This window comes from Macaca nemestrina, chromosome 4 (genome assembly GCF_043159975.1).
Source record: "Macaca nemestrina isolate mMacNem1 chromosome 4, mMacNem.hap1, whole genome shotgun sequence".
Taxonomy (NCBI): Eukaryota; Metazoa; Chordata; class Mammalia; order Primates; family Cercopithecidae; genus Macaca; species Macaca nemestrina.
In genome coordinates, this window is record NC_092128.1 from 26,625,307 (window position 1) to 26,650,274 (window position 24,968).

The 24,968-nt window shown below is 46.1% G+C and overlaps 1 protein-coding gene across 4 annotated transcripts in view; it reads left to right on the forward strand.

Annotated features, from left to right (window-relative positions):
• The window catches only part of LOC105471365 (plexin A4), a 451,592-nt gene that overhangs the window by 84,435 nt on the left and 342,189 nt on the right, over window positions 1-24,968 (forward strand). The gene's annotated exons all lie outside the window — the stretch shown is intronic.

The following is a 24,968-nucleotide window of genomic DNA, read 5'->3' on the forward strand; positions in this document are numbered from 1 at the left end:
CTTGTCCTTTCTCTGCCTCCGTGCTGAGGTTGCGGGGTGAGTGTGTGGATTCACCTCCTCCCTAGAACTGGTGTGCACATGAGAGGTGTCAGACCAGCCTTGCAGGGTTGTTCTAAATGGCACATACTGTGTTCAATTTGGGCTTGTGCCTTTAAGGCAAAGGCTTTGCTAGGTCTGAGCTGGGGAAGGTGGGCAGGGGGAAGGGACAGGTCTGTTCCCCTTGCTTCAGCCCTTCTGGCTGCTACATCATCTGGAATGCATTCAGGGAACAGAGGGAGGAAAGTGCAGACCTGTTAAAGTCGCAAATGGGGCCCAGAGCCAAGTTGTGGGCTGAGAAAACCACGGGTGCAATGGGAGCATGGAAATTGCTTCTGGTGAGGTCAAATGGTATGATCTGGGGACCTGACCTTTCCCCTGCACTTTCGGAAGCTGGCAGGTTCTGGGGTCCTGGGTAATCTTGGCTCATCAGCTGTGTTGGGAGCAGTCATCCACCGAGGGATGTTCTGTGCTCAGGCTTCTCATCTCATGAGTTGGAGCTGGCCCTACAGCACATGTCCTTCTTGATTGGGTTAAAAGCCCTTCTAAGATGGTAGGCAGGAGGTCCTGTTTCCTGTTGGCCAATAATTGCATTTTAGTCCTTTCCCAGGAAATATTGGTGATTTCTTGTGGAGCTCTTGCTTGCTTTATTTTGGCTTCTCTTGGAGTTCTCTGGACATTGTGTGATTCAGATTGGGTAAAGAGGCACTGCCTGATTGAGACTGAGCCTTCATCCCTCCATTTCCCTTTGCTGTATTTCTGGCTGCTAGCTCTGGATGGTCAAGAGGAAATGTTCCGGGCATATTTAGAGGACTATGCCTATTTTACCATCCTACAGTGTAACAGCCCAGCAATCATTTCTGTTGGCATCTCTATGGACTGGTGGTGTGTCTGGAATAGGAGCATGCGGAGGACAAGAGGCGGGCACCCCAGAGTGTGTTTGTGACTTGGGAACTTGTGTGTGGAGTAATTCTATGGGTGATGATTGAGAAAGAAAACTGAGCACTGGGGAAACATCATGGTACCCTGCAAGAATGGTGTCCATGAGGTACCACGCAGCCGGCGCTGCCTAGGAGGAAGTAACCGCCTAATTTGAGTGGAACGCATTCAGTGTCGCAACCAAAAACAGCAAAACACATGTTTAAGAACTGTGTTTCATAATTCATTCCAAGTAATTCTATTTCATACTTCCTGTGAAGAAAATGGTAAACACAATGGAATCTTTCCTTGCTGCCTCGGACTCCTCGTGAGTTTTGCTCACATAATGAACTGAGTTTTGTGGATGCCCAGGGAAGATGCTGCGAGGTGTGGGCATGTTGTCCCCACACAGCTCCTGTGTCTGATTGTTGCCCCCTTCCCGGGTCTTCCTCTTATGCACTTGGCCACTCATCACTTCCAGTTGCTGCCAGGAATCCTGGTTGACTTCAGCACCTTTCCTCCTCCCTCATTCTGCGACTTCCAGCTTTGGTAGGCTAGGAAACCAGATTGCCAAGCTTACTGAAATTGTGTCTGACGTCAGTCCACACTGAGGAGAGAAGTGTGTGAGCTTTTGGGTAGGGACTTCAGATGGCTCGATTCTTCAGTAGGATTCAGCAAGTTTGGTCTGCTGGAAAAGTGAATTCTAAATACAGGGGACATTACTATGTACAATTCATGCACTGAGACCTGCTTCGCCTGCTGCAATGGGTGAATGAGCACTATTGAGAGTAAATAAGTCAGCAAGGCAGTATGGGGGATGCTTTAAGTCTTTTCTCCAGTGAGCTCAATCTCAGTGCAATGGAGAAGCTAACTTCCTGCCTTGCTCTAAAACAGTCCTACTCACTGAATTTCCTACCAGCTGCCAGAGGACCATTTACTAGCTGGCAGGATGGAGTAGACCCTGGATGAGGATTTGTGTACGCGCGCGCGCGCGTGTGTGTGTGTGTGTGTGTGTGTGTGATTGAGCTGGTTGGGCAGTGAATGTTATCAATGAAATGAACATTGAGAGTTCAGTGCACATAACAAAACAGTTATTTTCTCTTGGAAAAAGGAAGGTGTTTCCTGTCCATGGATGCATTGTAAACCCAAGACAGTCAACTTGCATTTTTGTGCTGTTGGTCCAAGGTTGGGTTGAGGCATTTGGTGGCTGGTGCTCTCTCACCTGTGGAAGCCTGTCCAAATCTGTTCCCTGACAGGGAGGTCAATCAAGTGCAGCACCGTGAGTGTGGAATCAGGACACCCCCAGGAGCCTGAGCCAGCAAGGCGCTCAGAGACGACCCTCCTGAGGCAGGTGAGGACAGAGCCCAGCAGGCAGGCAGGCAGTGACAGGCGACACACGCAACACCCCACCAAGAGCCTGGGGCTTCATAAACCGTGGCTGGCATTTCCATCTTTTACTTTGGTGGATTGATGTAAGAACAGTTCTGTTTCAGCCACCTGGGATATTCTATCTAATTTCCAGAGCAGTGGTGGGGCTGGTGAGGCATAAACGTTTCAAAGGTAAGAGCGCAAGGGTCAGTTGCGGGGAATGAGCCTTCAGTCCTCCTGGGGAAAGCCAGGCAACTGTGGGGGGGGGGGGTGGCGGGGGGCAAACTTTCTGCTCTGCAGGCTTGGAGTGGCAGCCTTTTAATGGTTTTGCTCACGCCCAGCTCCCGTGCCTGCAGACTCAGCACAGCTGGCCCAAGGGAACAGTCTGAGTTGGGAAAGGAAGGCTGGGCCGCCGAGTCTGTTGTTTGAAATAATAAAAAGCAAAAGTGACCCGTTTGTTTATTTTTTTTCGAACAATAGAATTCCCCAACCCCGCTCACTCACTAAGCACCACTCCCCTTTCCTTGTAATAATTCCGACTCGCTTTTCCCAGAGGTTATCAGGACCACAGTCACCTTTTGGGCAGAGGCCCAGCCATGACAAGTTGTGAAACTGCAGGAGGATTTTGCTGGAAGTTTTGCAAGCAACTGAGGCCAGGGTGTGAAAATAATGGAAATCATACTGTAGCCATAATTATAGAGTTGGTTTCTCTGAGCCCTGTAATAATCTCCTGTGTGTATCAAGGCTTTATGGTATGACAAGAGACTGGAAATGGGGGTAGGTGGTCAGGAGACAGCTTGGGGGGATGCTAAGAGTAAGGGTGTTTGCTGTGGGTTTCAGGGGTCCAGGAGCTAGACTGAGCTATCTGTGGGCTGCCCTCAAAATTACTGACTTTTTATTTTGCTTGAAAGGCATGAGTCCCAATCATTTGCAACCTTGTCTTTGATGACCATGATTTCACTCCTTTGGTGCACACATCACATGAAGCAGGGGGAAAGGAGGTGAGGAAAGTACCAATTTAGATGTCTTTGATGTTTTCTGATGTGTGTGTGTTGTCATGGTATTGGCAGCCTCTTCCTGTGGTGAGCTTTAAGGGTGTGTGTGTAAAGAAATATGACCTATAAATGCTACAGTCATGAGTAGGTGTCTAGGAACTTAGCAATAACCTACAGACTGTTAATATTTCCACTATAGGTAAAAATCGTAAGGCAAATGCCATCTTGACTGGCTTTAGGGCCAAGCAAACCTAAACCTTTGGCTTGAGTTGGGACAATCAGCTCAGTGTTGTCTCAGAAGCACAAGATTTCTTTGCTTGAATATTTCTGCTGAAATCCTTTCCCTCTCTCTCTTTCTCTGCCTCTTGCTTTCCTTTCACTAAGCGATCATTTTTATGGCTGCTGTTCAGTGGTGAATTACTGCCTGACATTAGTGGGAGAGACTAATGTTCATTGTGAACCAAAACATCATAAACTTCCACTTGTGGTGCGATTGCTCCTCTCGCCGGTGATTGCATCTTCCCTGGATGTTTTTGCTAGGTTAAACTGTTTACACCTAAGGGGGTGGAGCGCTGTATGGATGTTGGTTAAGTCAGGCTGGCCCTGCTATTAGCCTGTTGTAGGACATGCATCCATGTGTCTGTGCACAGATGAATCCATACCAGCCTCTCTGAGTAGGAACTGGGTGCACGTTCCCCTGGAGAGGCGATAGGAGTATACAGTACAAAAATCATTCTTACTGGGAATTGTCATGTAGATTAATTTAATCTTCCTAAATTTTTTGGCTCGAGCCTGTTTTAAAATTAATTTGCTTGTGTTCCCTAGACCCTTAGCACAGGTCCACAAGGGGGAATCACCCAGGAGTGGATTGGAATGGAGGGAGACCCACCTGGGGTGAACATTGCTTCTCAGGAACAGATGCTGTGTGTGTGTCTTCAGTGCTCGAGTCACAAAGCAGTATCAGATCAGAGTCCAGCCCCTGCTTTGTTGTTTCCTAAATGTACCTGGGAATTCTTCCTAAAATTATTCTGGAAATTTGAATCCACTTTAACTAAAAATAAATATTCATAGCACAGAAAGCCCTGCAGATGGATGGAAGTGTCAGGAAATCAAATGGAGATACAATGTTGGAACACCAAATAGAACAGGAACCTGCGGTTAGGGCAGAGGGCATGTGTATTTGATACAGGGTTCGGTCAGGTAGTTCTGTTGTGCTACATGTTTCTCCAGCCCAAGCTGCCATGGGCTCATGTGTGATTGATCACAAGCAGAAAGGGAAAGAAATACAGAAGCATCAGGGCTGACCGATTTCCATGTCAGGAAAAGACCATCTATTTGCTATATTGTGTCTGCGTTTTCCATCCCTGGTTTTGCAAATGTTAAACCTGCATAGACCTTACCCTGTGCATTGTGTGAAGGGGAGGCTGAGGTTGAAGAGCTCCAGGCAGAAGATCCCACAAGTGTACCAGCAGTGCCACCCTCCCTCCTCTGATTTCACGTTCAACCACAGACAGATGGTATTCTGTCGTTAGTCTTTCCAGCCTGGGAATTCTAAGACTGGCCCTTCAGACTGACCTTGCCTCAGACCAGTGCATCCGCTTCTCAAGGGCCTTCCTCCTACCTCGTTTCAATCTCTTCTGCTGTGTTTTAAGCTTTCTTCCCAAGTTGAACTCAGTTAATAAGAGCAACTAAGCTGGTTGATGTCCTCTTGGACATATTTTATATTCTTGAACACTATTAAGCCCTCACTCAATCACCCTTTTGATACAAATGTGGCCACACTGGCCCTCTTTTCTTATCTTTTTCCATTTCTCACTATTCTGCCCTTGGGCCCACCCACCTTCCCTGCATGTCCCTGGGGTATCTCGAGTGGTCTCTCTGTGCTAACCTGAATAAGCCCGGGGAGGTATTCTCATCATGAAGTTTCTGCTGCAGCCAATAGCGAGGCACTGTTGCATTCTCCTCCTGGCTTCCTCCTGAAACACACGTTGAGATCCCAGCAAAGAGTTTCTCAGAAACACTTGTCATTCTGTTTTCCAAGTGATCATTGCTGGTGCACATGATTTAAAGAGATCGTCTTAAATGAGCTTTGCCAATTCAAGATTTATTGATACATGTGCCACTTTTTTTTAATCATATGTGTGTATATATACACACATTGGTATAGAAAGATCCTGATCATAAATTAAAATGCAAACACATTAAAATTGAAGAAAGTGCTGCAGAAACACCCCAAATCATAGAGCGCATTCAGTCAGCTGATACACAAATGTCAGACACACTAGAGGAATTTATCCAGTGACACATGCAATTGAAGTAAAATATTGTGCTTTACAAGAACATATCATTAAAATGAAAACTAGCAGCATATCAGGAGTCTGGCCATGTAACCAAGACAACAAAGATAGGAAAGGATGAAAGACATGATGTACAGAGGAAGAGGGAGGAGGCAGAGGCAAGAAGAGGGAATGAGCCCCCAACCATAAGTGGTCCTTTTACTGCTGGGCTCACACCTGCTAGACTCTGGATGGGAGGAGAATAGAATCTTGAAGACTCCCAGAGAGGGCAGAGCCAGAGGAGGTCTTTGTTACCAGCAATTGCTATGATTTCCTCAGCCACTTTGATGGGGAAGGCAGTGGCAATTGGAACGATTCACAGCTCACCAGTTGATGTTCTGATTGGGGGTCTGCTGAGAGTCCATACTTGTTCTTAGGGAACTTCCTGGGAATGTATCCACTGGGCTTGCTTATTGGTGATATGGTGCTGCTTTTCCCAGCAGTTCTGGCTTCTCATGGATGTATGCATGGTGACTTTAAAAGAGGTCTCTTGGCTGGACACATGGCTCACGCCTGTAATCCAAGCACTTTGGGAGGCTGAGGCAGGCAGATCATGAGGCCAGGAGTTCAAGACCAGGATGACCAACATGGTGAAACCCCGTCTCTACTAAAAATACAAAAATTAGCCGAGCATGGTGGCGCATACCCATAATCCCAGCTATTCAGGATGCTGAGGCAGGAGAATCACTTGAACCCAGGAGGCAGAGGTTGCAGTGAGCCGAGATCATGCCATTGCACTCCAGCCTGGTCAACAGAGCAAGACTCCATCTCAAAAACAAACAAACAAAAAAAGGTTTCTTCAAAGCTCCCACACTCACTCCATACCTTCTCTCCTGGCCCATGAGACACAGGTGTGTTAGTTATCAATTGCCGTGAACTACTCCAGAACTTAGAGGCTTTGAACAACACTTATTATCATACATACAGTTTCTGTGGTTCTGGAATCTGGGCATGGCTCTGCTGGGTCCTCTGGCTTTGGGTCAAGGTGTTGGCTAGGGCTGCAGTCATCCCAAGGCTAAAGATCGGAATGGGGAAGAGTCTACCTCCAGTGTCCCTCCCAGGTTTTTTGGCAAGCTTCAGGTCCTCACTTGAGAGATCCTTGCATTGCCATGTGGGCCCCCCCATGAGGCCACCTACACAACAATGTGTGAAGCAGCAGGCTTCTCTAGAAGGATGTCTGAGAGATGGGAGTGAGAAAGAGGCTGAGTAAGGTGCAGGCCTTTGTCATTTTGAAACCTGGTTTCAGAAGTGACACCCCATCCCCTATGCTGTATTCTGTCTTAGAAGTCAGCCACCAGGTCCAGCTCACACTCCAGGAAGGGGCTCTATAGGTCATGAGCACCCAGAGGTGGGGATCACTGGGGGCCATGTTGGAGGCTGCCTTCTACACGAGCGCTTTGTTTCTCAGCCATTGAGGGGACTTGAACCCATACTTTCAAACTTCAAGTTCACTTTTGGTAGCAGGGAAAAGGACACAGCCTTCCTCAGGAACACCAGTGGCCCAGGCACTGAATCCTGTCTTTTGACTTGTGGCTTTGATTGTGCAAACACAGTAGAGAATCCAGAGGATAAACAGGAGGCTGTGAAGCAGTTGCCACACCCACAGGACCAGGGGTGAGGAAGCTTCCTCAACAAGGTGGCCTGGGGGCTCAGCAGGCAGTCCCAGGTGCTCTGTTCATCTAGAGAGAGGGCAGTGCTCAATGATGGACAAAAGACACTTAGATTTTGAATCAGTAGCTGCCGAGAACTCTGTGTGTCTGTGGAGAATCCATATCTTCTGCCTTTGGCCTCTGTGGGGAGGCCCCCAGCATCTTAGGAAGGGGTCGTTTTCTTAGTGTTTAGGGCTGGCAGAAAAGAGGTGATGCAGAGGGAACTACCAAGCTTTGAACACTGTGTAGGCACCAAGATTGTTCTAGATGTTTTCACATGTTACTTACATTGATTGTCACGTGTAATCTTCAATTTTTTTTTTTTTTTTTTTGGAGATGTTACACCTTCCATGTAAAATGGAGGAAAGGGGTTGGGTAACTCCCCAGAGGTCACACGGTCTAATCTGAGGTTGTCCTGGCCCTGTATGGAGTAATATCATAGACTCTACCTAAGGCCCGGCTCCTGGGCTGTACGGTAGGTCACCTCTCCGATGGAGGGAGGAGGTGGTGGCTGGGCCTCTGGTACCTGCCCCGGAGCCTGTTGCTCAGAACCCTTCTTTCATTCCCTCTGTCCCTGCCCTGGCTCAGGTCCTGATGTCCATGCTAGGGTGGTTGAAACTGATTTTCCCCTCTTTAATCCATCTTCCTGGGATGGATTAAAGAGGGGAGCACTTTAGGGACAGGAAAATCAGTTTGGATGGATCCTAGATGGCAGATTCAGCTTCCTAAAGCAGTTCCAATCCTCTCACCCTTGTCACTAAGAAAAACAAAACTGGACTTGTCTCACCCACCCTTCCGTAGACCCTTGCCACTAGTTCTGCCTGCGTGGAAGTGGCCCCAACATGCTGAGGACTCAGGTGCCCGACTCAGCCATTCAGCCTCAGCTGGCTGCCTCGGCCTTCACGTTTTGAGTCCTCAAGGGCCCTGGCTAAATTTAAATACCGAGGAAGAGGCTCCCACCTGAGAAACGGGAGGGGACTCCTGCCTCCGTGGCTGTTCTCACATCACCAACCTGCCTCCATGGGCAATTTCCTTCTCCGAGGGCAATTATGCCGGAGCTCGGATCCCACAGCCGAGTGGGAGGTGGCCATGGGGAGGGCAGGAGGTTTTGTGGGAGGCAGCCGAGCTGTGCTTTTCCACTTACCCCTGGCGAGCTGCCTGGGACAGACTGGGCCTATCTTTGTCTTGGTTTCTCACTGGAATTGTCCCTCCTAGAACCTATGGGACTGTGTGCTGTGGTTCTGGGTGATTTTTCCTGTGATGGGTTATCCATGGTCCCTCTCTTGACCCATTTGGAGGATGACGGCTTCTCCCTAATCACGGGTCATTATTGCTTTGCAAGCGCTCTGGAGCGGAGGGCCTAATGAGCCAGTCTCCTTGTTACTCCCGGTCACCTGGAGCACCTGTCGCCACCAGCACATCCAACCTTCTTTTTCCTTCTAAGTGTCTAGCCCCCAAACCTGAGCTTCTCGGCTCTTCTCACAATCCTTTGCCTACTTTCCTCACTTTCACCCCCTCCATTCTTACCTTTTCCTTCCTGTCACTCTGTAGTATTGTACTTTTAACTTAGTGAAGATGTGTTCGCAAATGTTATCTTGACCAATTAATTTGCTCAGGATGATGTGGAGTTAGGAAGGCCTGAGGCAGTGTTGGCTTTGCTATTTCTTTATGGATATGGGGACTTGGGGGAATAGTATGATTGGATGGGAGGTTAGGGAGACTACTTCAGAAGTGTGCATAGTTCTTTATATAGTCAAACCTCTTTTTAAAAAAATGCAAAGAGACCAGGAGCAGTAGCTCATGCCTGTAATCTCAGTACTTTGGGAGGCCGAGGTGAGTGGATCACTTGAGGCCAGGGGTTTGAGACCAGCCTGGGCAACATGGCAAAACCCTGTTTCTACTAAAAATATAAAAAATAAACAAAAAGAAAAATTAGCTGGGCGTGATGGTACATGTCTGTAGTCCCAGCTACTCCAGAGGCTGAGGCAGGAGAATCACTTGAACCCAGGAGGTGGAGGTTGCAGTGAGCCAAGATTGTGCCACTACACTCCAGCCAGGGCAACAGAATGAGACCCTGTCTCAAAAAGAATGATTAATAAATAAAATAAAAGAATACAAAGAATTTTGTATCTACAAAGAGCAATCCTCTTTCCCCCTAAACCACTCCTGGCCGCCCACTGCAGGCGCTCATTGTTCTCTCCGTCACTCATTGTGGGGTCCCAGGCTCACTAAGGTGCGGGCAGAAGGCCATATTCCCCATGTCCTGTGTTGTGGCACAGCTGCATGGGGACCCAGCTCTATTTTGTTGGCTTACTGGGTTTCCCTTATGAGTCCTTTTAGGAAAGGCTCTCCACTTACCCCTGGCGTGCTGCCTGGGACAGACTGGGCCTATCTTTGTCTTGGTTTCTCACTGGAATTGTCCCTCCTACGGCCTATGGGACTGTGTGCCATGTTGCTCCAAAGGTTGCATCTGTGAGAAGTGGGTGTTGGTTTGGGGTTTTACCCCACCTCACAGGCTCTCCCTTCTTTGGGGTTGCCCTCTGACACTCCCAGTGCCTCACCTAGTCCCAATTTTCCTTTTGGGAACTTTTTTTTTTCCCCCCCAAAAGAGATAGGGTCTTGCTCTGTCACCCAGAGCAAGAGTGAAGAGGTGCTATCGTATCTCACTTCAGCCTCAAACTTCTGGGCTCAAGTGATCCGCCTGTCTCAGTCTCCCAAGTAGCTGGGACTACAGGTATGTGCCACCATGCTCCACTAATTTTTAACGTTTTTTTATAGAGATGGGGTCTTGGGTCTTGCTATATTGCCAAGGCTGCTCTTAAACTCATGACCTCAAGCAATCCTCCCACCTCGGCCTCCCAAAATTCTGAGATGTATGAGCTACCATGTCTGATCATGGGACATTTTTTGAGCTGCCTTCCAAAAGGTTTCTCCCCTCCTGGAGAAGGCTTCTGAGGCTTTGGTGGCAAGGAGGTTGGAAGGAAAGAGATGGGTTGTCTTTCTGCTTAATCACTTAATCACTTTTACCTTCCCACCAAGATGTGAGTATTCTGGGGCTGGAGGTGGCTAAATTTGAGTGTTCCCAGGTATTGTTGGACCTGAGAGGCCAGAATGATGTTGAAACCACCTGATGACCTGACCCTTGTGGTGCCTTTCATGCGAGTCCCTATTTAAAGAACAAGTGATTATGCTACCTTTGCACGGTCAGGGTACCGCGGCCGTTAAACGTGTGTCACCGGGCAGGCAGTGCCTCTAATACTAGTAATGCTAGAGGTGATGTTTTTGGTAAACAGGCGGGGTTTGAGTTTGCCGAGTTCCTTTTACTTTTTTTAACCTTTCCTTGAGGCATGCCTGTGTTGGGTTAACAGTGAAGGTAGCATGGGCTTGTTTGTGCTTGCTATGCCTGGCTGTTAAGTATCGGTGAGGCTTTCGGTCCGATTTAGGCTTATGCAGTGGAGAAAGTATTCATGTTACTTATACTAGCATTATTGCTTCTATGTGGTGATAGATTAATCCAATGTGGTGTGAGGAGTTCAGTTATGTGTTTGGTATTTTTGAGGTGGTTGGTGTTGAGCTTGAACGCTTTCTTAATTGATGGCTGCTTTTAAGCCAACTATGGTAATTGGGGGTTTTACTCTCTCTGTAAGGTTTTTTCCTAGTGTCTAAAGAGCTGTCCCTCTTTAGACTAACAATTAAGTTTACAGGGGGATTAGGTAGTTCTGTAGGTAAGCTTAAGGTTGAACTAAGATTCTGTCTTGGATAACCAGCTATCACCAGGCTCGGTAGGCTTGTCACCTCTACCCAAAAATCTTCCCACTATTTTGCTACATAGACGGGTGCGCTCTTTTAGCTGTTTTTGGGTAGCTCGTCTGGTTTCGGGGAATTTGGCTTATAGTTCTCTTCGTGAAATTGTTTCTAGCTAATCCATTATGCGAAAGGTACAGGAGTCAGTCCTTGCTGTTTTGTGCTTGGGTGGTTTTCTATCTTTCCCTTACGGTACTATATCTATAGTGCCAGATTAAAATTTCTATCGCCTATACTTTGTGTAGGTGAATGGTTTAGTGTGTGTTAGCTTGCTATTAGTGTTGGTTATACTTAGGGCTAGTGTTGGCTCAAGGCAATCTAGTGGTATTGAGATTTTCTGGGTGTAAGCCAGGTGCTTTATATTAAGCTATGCCTTGATTTATCCAAGTGCACCTTCCAGTACACTTACCATGTTACGACTTATCCCCTCTATATAAATATTAGGGCGTTTAGTTAGGATGTTCCTTAAATATATTTGAGGGGAGTGATGGGCGGTGTGTGCGCGCTTTATGGCCTGGTTCAATTAAGCACTCTATTCTTAATTTACTGCTAAATCCTCCTTGGACTCTCAGATTTCATAAGAGTTTTCGTGGAATTTTCTGATACAGAAAATGTAGCCCATTTTTTACCGTCTCATGGGCTACACCTTGACCTAACGTTTTTGCGGTGGGGGGGGCGTTTGCGCTCACTTTGTGACCTTCATCAGGGTTTGCTGAAGATGGCGGTATATAGGCTAAGCAAGAGAGGGTGGGGTGGATCGGGGTTTATCGATTATGGAACAGGCTCCTCTAGGGGGATGTAAAGCACCGTCAAGTCCTTTGAGTTTTAAGCTGTTGCTTGTAGTATTCTGGCGAGTAGTTTTGTTATCTAACTGCTGAGGTTTAGGGCCAAGCATAGTGGGGTGTCTAATCCCAGTTTGGGTCCTGGCTATTGTGTGTTCAGAAGCTTTAAAGCCACTTTCGTAGTTTATTTTACATCAGCTAGGGTTTTACAGTTTAGATGGAGTTTAGCTTTATTGTGTCAGATCTTAAACACCCTCTACGCCGATCTCTATTAGCTAGGGTCAATCGTGTAAACGCGGTGGCTGGCACGACATTAACCAACCCTAAATATAGCATAGCTTAGTTAAACTTTCGTTCATTGCTAAATATTTGTCACTGCTGTCTCCCGTGGGGGTGTGGCCAGGCAAAGCGTTTTGAGCTGCGTGTGCGTGCTTGATGCTTGCTCCTCTTGGTCATGATGATTTGTAGGGCGTCTTCACCGGGGCGAGGATGCTTGCATGTGTAATCTTGCTAAAAGCCAATAGAAAGGCCAGGACCAAGCCTATTTGTTTATGGGGTGTGCAAACCCATCTAGGCATTTTCAGTGTCTTGCTTTGGGTGAGTTTAAGCTACATAAACGGAGGTGTTAGTATAATTGTGAGGTAGTTTCTTTTGGGTTGTGTGGAGGGAGTTTGTTGTGGGTTGGTGTTAAGAGTGTTTAGTGAAGTAAATGCTTATTAATTGAGAGAATGGCAGTTGGAGTCGTGCACACCTAAAAGATGAAAATATAAGCTCTGATCGGACATATTAAGACTTTTGTTTTGGGGGTTTGGCAAGAGTGGGTTTTGGATGAAGATCGGAGATGGGGGTGGGGGGGTTTGATGAGATATTGCTGTGGTTTATGGCGCGGTGGGAGTGGTGTTGCTGAGATGATTATTGGTATGTCCTACAAGCATGGATTAAATAATACCTTGCTGAGGTTTGTGTGGAGCTAGAATATTGAACGTAGGTGCGATCAACAACTGCATGTACTAGGAATCAAAGACAGGCGCATACAGGACGGGATGTGGTGGGAGTCAGCATTGTGTGATGGGGTTGCGTGCAGACCAGAGATAAAAGATACCAAATGCATGGAGAGCTCCCGTGACTGGTTAATAGGGTGATAGACCCGTGATCCATCGAGATGTCTTATTTAAGGGGAACGTGTGGGCGATCTTGGTTGTTATGGCCCTGAGGTAAGAACCAGATGCCGGATACAGCTCAGGCATAGCTACCCCCACGAGTTATGGGCCCGGAGCGAGGAGAGTAGCACTCTTGTGCGGGATACTGATTTCACGGAGGATGGTGAACAAGGGACTCCTAAGTGAGGGGGGGCATCCGTGGTGAGGAGGATTATTTAACAGATATGTACTATGTACGATGAACGACTTAATGTACTATGAACGATTAACATAAGTTGGTCTAATTAATATTCGTAGGGAGGACAGGTTGGATTTGGGAAGGCCATGTCATGTGCTACTGTTGAAGTCTTTACCAGAGTTCCTGCTTGTAAGCATGTTCTTCAAGGATGTTGGGTTGATATGTAATGATATGTATTATGTACAGTCAAGCATATATAGTACTATATAATATACATGCTGACTAGCAGTAATGCACGAATTACATAGTAGTATTATAAGTGAGTTAGTACTGGAGTTGTATTGTAGAGGCCATGCAACATAAGAGTACAGAAAGTAGTTTAAGTTAGAATGCCAGCTTTGGGTGTTGGCGGTAGAGTTAGATACTTTCTTTCTGATTGCCCTAGGAAGAATGTTTCATTTCTGGTTTACAAGGCCAGTGTATTGATTTATACTACGAGGGCAAGTTCATTTGAGTAGGTTGTTCTCGATTAGGGAGGCCAGTGGTATTAGGATTAGAATTGTGATAAAGTATATCACAATTACTTTATCCCTCATCATTGCATCCAAAACTTAAACCAAATCCTACTGTGTTCTAGGTATTCCCATGGGAGTCTCAGATACAAACTGCCATTTTGGCCTCCAGGCAGATCATATATGGGTGCCTTATATATATTGTGGTTTTTTATAATAATGAAAATGATTAGATATCTTCAGTCTACCTTTAAAAATCTGTAAGTCAATACATTCTTTACCTTGGTCTTTCTGCAACAGACCAACATTTCCTCCAGTGATAATTCAGCTCTGTCCCTTTTGTTCTTCCTTCCCCCACAGAGCATAAAACTTCCTTCCCCCACAGTCTTGGGAGGGGGCTGGTGTGTATGTATGCAGGGAGGTGGGAGAGAAGGGCAATGAGTATTTTGTGGATAATTCTGTCTATACAGTTTACCATAAGGATTATTTTTGTGAACATCAACATTCAGTCAAGAACTATGATTTTCTGTCAAACAGGATTCCTCTACTACAGGTATCTCTTGTGAAGGGTAAACAGATTTTTTTTTAAATGTTGCATGTAATTATAACCATATTTTAAATGCATCAGGTTAGCATACCTGGAATATTTTATTTTATTTAATCTTTATGATCAAAGTTGTCCTGGACCTTTCCCTAGACATACCAGACTTGGGAGAGAAAAATATATCTTAAACCTCACTTAGAGAATGAGTCTTTTTTAGATCCAGAGAGGTTTAGTTAGGCAGTGTTGGCTTATGCCCTAGGTGGGACTGAACTTGTACACGGTTGACCTTAAGTAGAGCTAGAGTGGCAGCTGGGGACCTTAGAGGTTCTGTGACCTAGAAAGGGCCATGGCTGGAGGGAGGCTGACAGTACTGATGGCTTCCCTGCCTCAACAAGGCTGTGGGCTTCTTTATCTCATTTGGGGTAGGAAATGTGGATTCATTGTAGGAAACTAATGAATCTCTTTCTAAAATGGAGAATTCTTTTCTAAAATTAATAGCCTCATAATGTATCCATTTTATAAATTTGGTTTTTATTTAGTCACATTTGATTACCCCAAAAATTACAGGCGATAGAAGCTTTCAACATTGTAGCTGAGATGGTTTTCTGAAAGGAATTTGTTCATTTTCTTCACATAGAAAATACAGTTCATTAATATAGCTGGATCTATTTCCCCAGTGTGTTTACACCTTCTTCCAATTAAACTGAAGGTGCCCCCATAGTACTGCCCCGAAGGTAACAAGTGCTGAATAAAAAAATGTATTTGAAGATGGGCCACTGGAGCTTTAGGGTCTTCTAGTGCCTGTGTGCACATGTGTGTGTATCAGCTAGCTTAGACTACATTATGTTGCAGTAACAAATGACCCCTAAGTTTAAGTGGCTTACAACAACAACAATGAAGGCTATTTTCAACTCATGTTCATGTGCACCCTGGGCTAGCTGCAGCCCTGCTCCATGTTATTTATCTGGGAGACTTGGAAGGGCAGCCCCTGTCTGGGACATGTTGATCTCATGGCCAAGGGAAAAGAGAGATGGCAGAACCGTGCCATGGTTGTTAAAGCTACTGCTTGGTGGTGGCCCATGTTGTTACCACCCCCATTTGATTGGCCCAGCCAAAGTGAATGGTGTGGAAAATATAACCCTGCCTGGAGTCTTGGGAAGGGGCTGGTGTGTATGTATGCAGGGAGGTGGGAGAGAAGGGCAATGAGTATTTTGTGGATAATTCTGTCTATACAGTTTACCATAAGGATTATTTTTGTGAACATCAACATTCAGTCAAGAACTATCTTCTTGGTCATCTAAAATGCGCTAAATGCTTCTTGACTTAAAGAGCTCGTGATCTCGTCTTTGCTCGGTGTTGGAGAAGATGTGCAAAAAATATAGGATATGGCTGATTTTATATCATCAACCCCAGATATAATGTTGGAGATTTTTAAAAAACTAAATCCTCTCTCAGATTATTTTCCTGTGATTTACTTTTTTCCTCCTAAAACTGAAACTGAAATTATTCCTTATCTTTCATTAGTCAGGTTCTGAATGTTTGTATCTCCCCAAAATTAGTTTTGTTAAGAGTGAGGGCATTTTTCTACTTAAATACAATGATTAGATTGTGTTCAGCAGATGTCTCTTGGATAATTAAATTACCCAAATTTATGGAAGCATTTCTTTTACCTATAATTAAATAAAGTTTCCAAATTAATTTTCCCTAAGTAATTTAAGCTCCAGAGATTCCCCCACTTTCCCTCTGAACCCACCTTGCCAACCATGGATTCCACAAATTCACTCTGGACACAGGCAGGATATTGCCCATTAAATTCCATTTCTCAGGACAAGGAACCCAAAGTTGTCTACTGACTCAAAACAAGCTCACATGCCTTCTTGTCAGGGTTTCCTGCCAGCCTGCTCCTCTCTAGAAAAGACAGGAGACTTGCAGAGTCAGAATCCTGAGTGGAGGAACCATCCTGCAGATTGCACTGAAAAACGTTGATTTTTATCTCTCAAAGTCATTTTGTAGACTGCCAAGTTTTTGGCCAACGTGTCTCAAACTTGCATTGTATTGATGATGCCTGGGAAAGCATCAGTCATCCGTAACTGGGTACCATAATATGTATTTTCATGGCTGAGCTGGTGACAGCAATTGCGGGGGCCTTGACAACCTCAGAAAGCTCATAAGGAGTTGGCTGGGTGCTATGATGCTAGGAGGGGCACTTTGATTCTGTCTAAGCTCTTCACCTTCTATTTTCAGGTAGATAAGATATACTCACACATGCCTGGCTCTGTATCCCCTCTCCATACCCACATCCATAGTCATAAACACACACATACACCCAGCTGACACACACACCTGTGTTCACCCGTGCACAGGGAGGCACCCACACATGCCAGCATAGGAACTGGCAGAACCTTCTCTGCACTCAAGCCTGGGGCTGCTCCCGCTGGTCTCTGCGTTCTTGGATGGAGCATCCACTTCCCTCATGTTCTCTCTGGGAGATCAGCAGCACACCGTCTAATCAGTTTACCTCTGACTTGCCCGCTTTGGCTTCAGGATGATGACAGAGCGGAGCTATTTAGCTGTCAAACGCCCTGACCATTGCCCAGATGAACAGTGCCTCAACCACCAGAGTGGCTTCTTTCTCCTCTGGGTGTGGGGAAATCAGTCTCCCAGCTGCTTTTTTTTAAGTGCTCCTTGCATCTGCCTTCAATTTTCATGTTAATGCCTCTTGCTTGCTGACCTCGCTTCCCAGCAGCCAGCCTAAGTGTGAGTCCCATAATTAGCTTAGTGATAATTTAATCTCTCTGCCTTAAATCTGATTGTTTCTGAGGGAGTTGGGTCAGGGGAAGGAGGACCTTTATTTATCTCTTGACCTGTGCTTTTGTCTGGATTCTTGTTCTGTGTGGGGGCAGGGGCAGAAGGAAGCAGTGGGATTGGGGGATGCAGTGACAGAGCGGTCCCTGGCATCGAGGGTAGATGCCGGGCAGGAAGCTGAAATGAAGTTCATCTCTATCTCTAACATTTTCTCTCTTAGAGGGGGTTCCGTTTCTTTGTCCTCATTTCCCCCTAAAACTGTGAAGGCATTTAAGTGTGGGCATATAAAGAGCTCTAAGATGCTTGGAGCTGGGGGGCAGCTTGAAAATGGGAAATCAATGTGCTTCCTCCACTGGTCATGATGACCATTCTCTCAAGCCCAAGGAGGGCTGGGAGGGGCCACGGGAGCCACTGTGGGCCACCCCGCTGCCTCCCACTACTGCTCCTAGGTACCCCTGCAACCTTTATGCCCAGGTGTCTGCCCTGGTCTGTTTCTGAGGCCATCCATCCCTCTAACCTGTTAGGAGCCAGGCCTGGGTGTGGCTTAAAATCTTGGAACCGACATCCAGGAGATCTTAACTTTGTTGCTGGCTGCGCTTTTGATTTGGGACAAATCCTTTATCCACACGTGTGTCACCTTTGGAGTAATGAGCATATTAATGTATGCACCCTCCCTCCATCTCTCTTATGAATGAGCTGAGGGTAGTGAGATTTCACATCTATAGAACATTCTTTAATTCACCCAGGAGGAAAAAATTAAAACAAATTAAGAAGATGGCAAGGATCCATAAGACTTTCTGTGTTTAAAAAACTTCTAAGAAGAGTCTTCAGGCTCACAGATGCAAATAGCCATGTGAGCCGAGGCAAGGTAGAAAAGCAGAGGGCGGCAGGTCTCCAGAGGTGGGGCTCTGCAGGGGAAACAGCAGATGCTCCAAATAGATGCACTAACCAGTTCTGATGGGATTTAATTTTGTGTGTGTGTGCCTGTGTGTGTGTGTGTGTGTGTGTGTGTACATATGTGCTCAATATCTCTTTGGGAGAACTTCGGAAACCCCAATGAAGAAGGTGAGGTGTAATTTATCAGAGCCACCCTTGGCTACTCACTGAGTCCCTGTAACATGTGCGGTGCTGTAATTGGGGTGAATAACCTGGGTGAGGAAAAGCAGGACAGGCGGGGCAGGCTCAGCTCTGCAAGGCTTAGGTTCCCTCCTAATACCTCCTGCAGGCTGGAAACAGGGGCTTTGATTTATGAGCTCACTTTTAATGAAAAGAATGGCAGAAAAAAAAATCTCACGTTGCCTCTACAGGATAAATGTTTTACAATCTAAACTAATTTTGTATTTTTCCCAAACGCCCCAGTGCTGCAGGTGGTGTGTGTGTGTGTGTGTGTGTGAGAGAGAGAGAGAGAGAGATCGATTTGACCTTGGCTCGGCCTTGTGGGTCTGACCCCATAAGGATTCTTTGCTCCCACTGCTAATGCTGCCTCTGCCCTTTGAGCTCTGCTGCACAGCCCTAATGCCTCCTACTAGGTGTTTATTGTCTTTTTTTTTTTTTTTTTTTTTTTTTGCCATTTCTGTCTGCAGCTTTCTCTAAAGTCTTCACTTGAAGAGATGCTGTCAGTTCTGTTCTAAGTTGCTTGTTGAACTTTCTTTCCTTTAACCACAATAATGTTCACGCTGTCTTTGGTGGGAGAGATTTTATTTTGGTGGCCACCCCAAATTCTCAGTACATTTTAATTTCTTTTTTTTTTTTTTGAGAGAGTCTTGCACATTTTAATTTCTCTGACAACCCCTCATTATGTTCCTTTGGCACTTCCCAGTATGGAATTTATTAGCCTCCCAGCCCTTGTTCTCGGGGAGCTGATCTTCTCTAATATGACTGAAACTGACACAGGAGTGGCCCTGGTGTGCTTGAATATAAACCTGGCCTTTTTCACATGACAATATTTATTTGCCATCACTATCCATCCCTATTAGCAGTGTGATACCAACCATTCTTTTTGGTGGGCCCTGCCTTCTGTAAGTACCTATGTTTATTTGACATTTAGAAATGTATTTATTTCTTTGTGAGAGGTGTCATGTCTGCTTTTCGTAGTTATTTTCATACCTTCCTTCATCACAAAGGTTCATGGGATGCTGTCCATTAGCTACAGAAGCAGGAGACAGGGGTCCCCATCCCAGCAAAGGACCTGCCGCCACTACCCTCCTGGGACTGCTTTTGGGAAGCACTGGGGGAGCCGCTGGGGCCTCTTTGCTCCAGGAACAGGAGGGAGAATCTGACCCCACCAGACGTACTAAGAAACTGCAGGGAAACGGACCAGCAAAAATCTCCAGCTAAGGAAGCCAGAAAACCAACTTCAGAGCCATAGAGAGGCAGCTTGAGCCAGTGGCAAGATTTGGGGTTTGCACCTAGTGACAAGTTCTCATCTTTTTCTGCCACTGACTCACTGCAAGAGACAAGGGATCCTTGCCCTCCGTTTGCAGGGATTTGGTCTTATTTTCAGTAAATAAGAGGGAATGTGCCCCACCCTCTCTACCTTCTGTCTGCTGCTGCATTTATAAATACTCTGCCACGTAACGTCCTGATGTGGGCCTGACAGGGGAAGCTGTAACTCCACAATGAGCATGTTTCGTACTGTTTGCCACTCATCTCAAACGAAGTGTGTCCGTATGCGGACCTGTCCTGGAACTTCAGCTCACTGTGCCTGGTGTTGTGGGGACTCTGAGGAGAGCAGACCCGCCAGCCTGTTCCCCGCTGGCCATGCCCTCACCATCACCTCTACCTGCTCCTTGTGGTCTTGGTGTTCCCTTTTGGTGAGCTGAGAGAGGGGCCCTGTGCCTTTCAGAAACCTACATTATGGAACTAGCAGTGACATCCTCTTCCCAGCTCGTCCAAGTGATGTTTCCCTGAGCCCTGGGGCTGTTCTGCAAGATGAGATCATCGGTGCTAAATTTGCCTCTGCTGACAGCCTGGAATTGGGTTCCACAGCCCCAGCAGGCTTGGGAGGCTTTCGGCTGGGGGCGAGTCCCTTGCACTGCCCTGGCTCCTGCCGTCGCCCCTGCTGCTGTCTGTTGAGAGAGACTTCCGTCTTCCTCTGAAATTCTTACCTCCCTCTTTTCAGCTCCCAGTTTCCTTGTTCTAAAGATTTGCTTTTGTGCCCAAGGAGGGAATTAAAAATATGATAATCATAAGGGAAGCCATGGTAGATATGAAGAATCCAGCAAAATATAGATAATTGATGCTCTTGTGCAACTGACCAGAGCAAATTAAGAAACAAGCAGAATCCAATAAGGAAAATATTTCTGAGCAAGAAAAGATCTGGATTTTCATGCTGAAAGACCTTGCTAGGCCCCAAGAAAAATAAATGAGGCCGGGCGCGGTGGCTCAAGCCTGTAATCCCAGCACTTTGGGAGGCCGAGGCGGGTGGATCACGAGGTCAGGAGATCGAGACTATCCTGGCTAACATGGTGAAACCCCGTCTCTACTAAAAAAAAAATACAAAAAAAAAAAAAAAACCAAACTAGCCAGGCGTGGTGGTGGGCGCCTGTAGTCCCAGCTACTTGGGAGGCTGAGGCGGGAGAATGGCGTGAACCCGGGAGGCGGAGCTTGCAGTGAGCCGAGATCACGCCACTGCACTCCAGCCTGGGAGACACAGTGAGACTCCGTCTCAAAAAAAAAAAAAAAAAAAAAAGAAAAATAAATGAAGATATGGGGGGAAAAAAGTATCAGGGCAAAATTTTTTTTATTTTCATGATCAAAAAGCAAGTATGCAGGAAAATAAATTGAACTTGAAGAGGAAAGAAAGGTCAGGGTGGGCTCAGATTCCTCAGACTTCTGAGGCTTGTAGATGATAATGGAGCGTGGTTATAAGCAAACTTTACAGAGTGTTTTCTGCGCAATACAAGTTCCGAGAAATACTCCATCGGAAAACTGTTTTGGCTTTTGTTTGTTTGATCAAACAAGTTTATGAGATGCTGCAGGTGTGTCTTCTTTTGGGCAATTCAATAAAGCTCACTCAATGTGTTTTAAAATTCTGAGAAAACAAGCCGGAAAGCATACCCGGTTCCAGTAAGGAAGGCTGTGGCCCTGCTTGTTGGTTCTTGCGTGTACTGTTGTTTGGTATGGAAAGTGAGGTGGCTGGTGTTTTACAAGTCCACGTGTGGGGAAGTGGGTGAAGGGGGAATCAGAGTTTGAAAGAGCGCCCCTCCTCCTCCCCCCACTCCAAGGCATCTGTGGTCTATCATTCTGACAAGTGATGTTTGGAACTCGAAGGGCCCTAGGGATTAGAAACAAGATCTAGAAGGCCCCCTCCCCGAAGATGCCCACATCCTAATCCTCAGAACTTGCGAATAGGTGACCTAACATGGCAAAAGGGACTTGGCAGATATCATGAAGTTAAGAACCTTGAAAAAGAGAGATGAGCCTGGACTATCCAGGTAGGCACACTCAAAGCACATGAGTCCTTAAAAGCAGAGAACTGTTCCTGGCCGTGGTCAGAGGGAGGGAGACATGACTACGAAAGAAAGGCCAGAAACTTGTATCACTGCTGGCTTTGAAGATGGAGGAAGAGAACCATAGCCAAGGAATGTAGGTGGCCTTTAGAAGCTGGAAAAGAAATAGATTAGGAAATAGATGATCTCCTAGAACCTCCAAAAAGGGATGAGCTCCTGGAAAGGCATGAAGACCTGCCAGTGCCTGGATTAGCCCAGTGAGACCCAAGTCAGATTTTTGACCTACAAAACTATGACATAGCTTGGATACGAGTCCCCGCCCAAATCTCATGTTGAATTGTAATCCTCAGTATTGGAGGTGGGGCCTTGAGGGATGTGATTAAATCATGGGGTGGATTTCTCATGAATGGTTTAGTACCATCCCCTTGGTGCGGTTTTTGTGATAGTGAGAGAGTTCTCTCGAGATCTGGTTGTTTAAAGATGTGTGGCACCTCCCCATCTCTTGCTGCTGCCTTATCCATGTAACGTGCCTGCTCTCGATTCACCTTCTGCCATGACTGTAAGCTTCCTGAGGCCTGCCCAGAGCTGAGCAGTTGTACAGCCTGCAGGACCATGAGCCAATTACACCTCTTTTCTTTATAAAGTATCCAGCCTCCAGTGTTTCTTTATAGCAAGTAGAGATTCCTCTAAAGCATCTGCAAAATTGTTTGGGGATAGGTGTGAAGTTTGGGAGATGGCATTTTGGGACCAGATAGGGCCACTTAGAGGCCCACATCCAAAGAGAAGGTGAGAAAGTTTGTACAAAGACTGACAATCCCATCAAACTTTGTCGTCATTCCCAATTAGAGCACTTCAAGTCCTCTGATCCAAGCCAGACGGGGTGAGGACAGGCCCCCCATGTTTCTGAGCCCAGTGAACTCTACCGGTCAAGACAACTGTCAGCTCTCCCTCTTGGATATTTATCGAGAGGAGCCCTCTGTAAACTTCTCAGTGTCATTGACTTTATTTGAGGTTTCATTATATACAGAGTTTCTTCCCCTTGGTTTGGGAAGACGTTTGGGCATAAAAAACTTTTGGGAAGTTCATCTTTGTCTTAATTGGACAAGGCAGAGAGGCTTTTGGTGGCTTTGGCATGTGGAGCAGCTACTAGAGCCCAGTGAGAAGATCTGCCACTGAACCCCACAGTGTGCAGGGCCAGTTGTGACAGTGGCAAATGGTGTCCTCTCTCCCTAAGGGGAGTCACCACTGACCTTGGTTGTTTACTGGTCAAGGGAAACCATGACTGACCAGGCTTATGTTCTTGTGTTTTGTTTCTGTTTTCCTCCGATAATTTCCTGGCACCACTGCCGTCTTCCGCTTAACAGTTCCTGTTGAGCAGGATGTGATTTTAGGCAGTGTGTGATGATCAAATAAGGAAAAAATGGTCTGTCTATTCTTGGAGATTTTAGGTAGACAGAAAAATTAGAATGGACGAATGCATTGAGAAACCACAGAGGTATATTGGGACGAAGACCATGGGCTACTTTCTCACTGAAAGGGTATGTTCTTTGCTTGGCTTTGCAAAGCATCCAAATGGAGCCGTATTTCAGGAAGGCTAAGAGCTCCAGAATCAAATTTTTGAAAGTCAGTTTTCAATCCCAGGGTTGAGAAATAGAACTCACTTCCAGCAACCAGGTGAATCATCAGCTGAGGTTGGGTCTGCTGCAAAAGTGGAAATAACTTCCAATCAGTCAGGGCTGAGGAGAGGAAGAGAGAGAATGGAAAATGAGAAAACGGTGAGCAACTACTTCATGGTGAACCTTGTGCTATCAATGTTTTACACATGTACAGTCTAAGGCCCTCACAACAACCCTGCAAGGTGAGGATTTTTGCTCCAATTTACTGTAAAGAAACTTACACCCAGGGAGGTAAGGTACTTCTTCGTCCACAGACTCCAAAACCCATGCCCTTGTACTACACCATGACATTGTGACACTCCTCCCTTTTGGATCAAAAATATTCTTTTTGTTGTTGTTGTTGGTGTGCAATTCAGAGCTCTGTTTAGTTTCCCTACCAGATACCCAGCTCTATGGGGGTTAGTCTGGGGGATATGTGGAGACTGAGGCTCCGGAGAGGAAGCACTTGGTGCTAACATCTCAGGTCACCCTCTAGGCTGGAAGCTCTCAAGCATTCCACAGGCCATGTTCTGTGCTTCAGAGTGGGCCTTTTCTCAGTGCCTGTTGAAATTCCTAAACTCTCACCCCAGACTTCTATACTTATAGGATTGAGCTCCGTTTCAAGTGGGCCTGTGAAAATGAACAGCTGATGTGTTACATAATTCCTTCTCTCCTTAAATGTGTGTATGTAACAGTCGTGCATAAATATTGTGTGTATTGTGTGTGTTGAAGGGAGGGAGGTGTTCCTGGAAAAGTGGAGGAGGACCTGTCTGCCATTTTGGATAACTTACTTCAAAGCATTCTTCTTTCTCCTCATCTCATTCTACTCCTGCTTCTGCAGGAAGAGTGAGAGGGCCACAGAGCAGTGTTCTAAAAAGGGATTGCCTGCGCCTTCGACTGCCTCTTCTAGTTTTTCACCATAAGGCTAAGACTTCCCCACCTGACCTCAGCTCTTTGGATTATTGAGATGAGAATGTTTTCCTTCAGGGTTCACTGGGATTGAGTGTGCAAACTAATAACACTATTAGGAAAACTTATTGATATAGAATACATATGGTGTATGTATAAGCACCAATTTACAAAATGGTAACTGGGGACAATTTCTAAATCGTGTCCTCTAAATATGAATTATATTTTAAGTTTTCAACAGTACCATCTCTCTGTGTGTGTGTGTATGTATGTGTGTGTATGTGGGTGTGTGTCGTTTAAAGCCTTGGCAGTTTGAATGTAAGATTTGTCTATCTCTGTTGTAATAACTTGAGACTTATCTTAGGCCCAGTTGATACCAGGTTACAGGGTGGTTGTTGTTTTTTTTTGTAAAACTTTCTCTTTTTCCAGAGAGCTAGGGACTGGAGGGGTGTCTTCTAACTCAGTCACACCAGGATGGATTGGGGAGTGCAGCCAGCTGTACCCAAGGAACCACCCAGTGAGCCAGCTGGAGCTGCGTGCATGGGTGTGCAAGTGTGAGAGCCATGTGCAGTTACTGCTGATAGCATTGGAGGGGACAGGTGTTTCATTAAGTTGGAGAGATTTGGAACATGTTGGCATTCCAAAGTGAGCCAGCAAAAGGATCCCACAGCCAAGAAGTGTGTTCCTCGGCAGTGCTGCCATCCAGGGATGGTCTGTTTCACCACTTGGACACCACCGTCCTGAATGATGCGACTATTTGAAGTATTAGAAAGACCGAAGCAACTTACTCCCATAACACCTATGGGAATATTCTCTTGGGACATCATGGGAATGGGCTGGGAGCCTGGGTCCCTAGGTTCAATGCC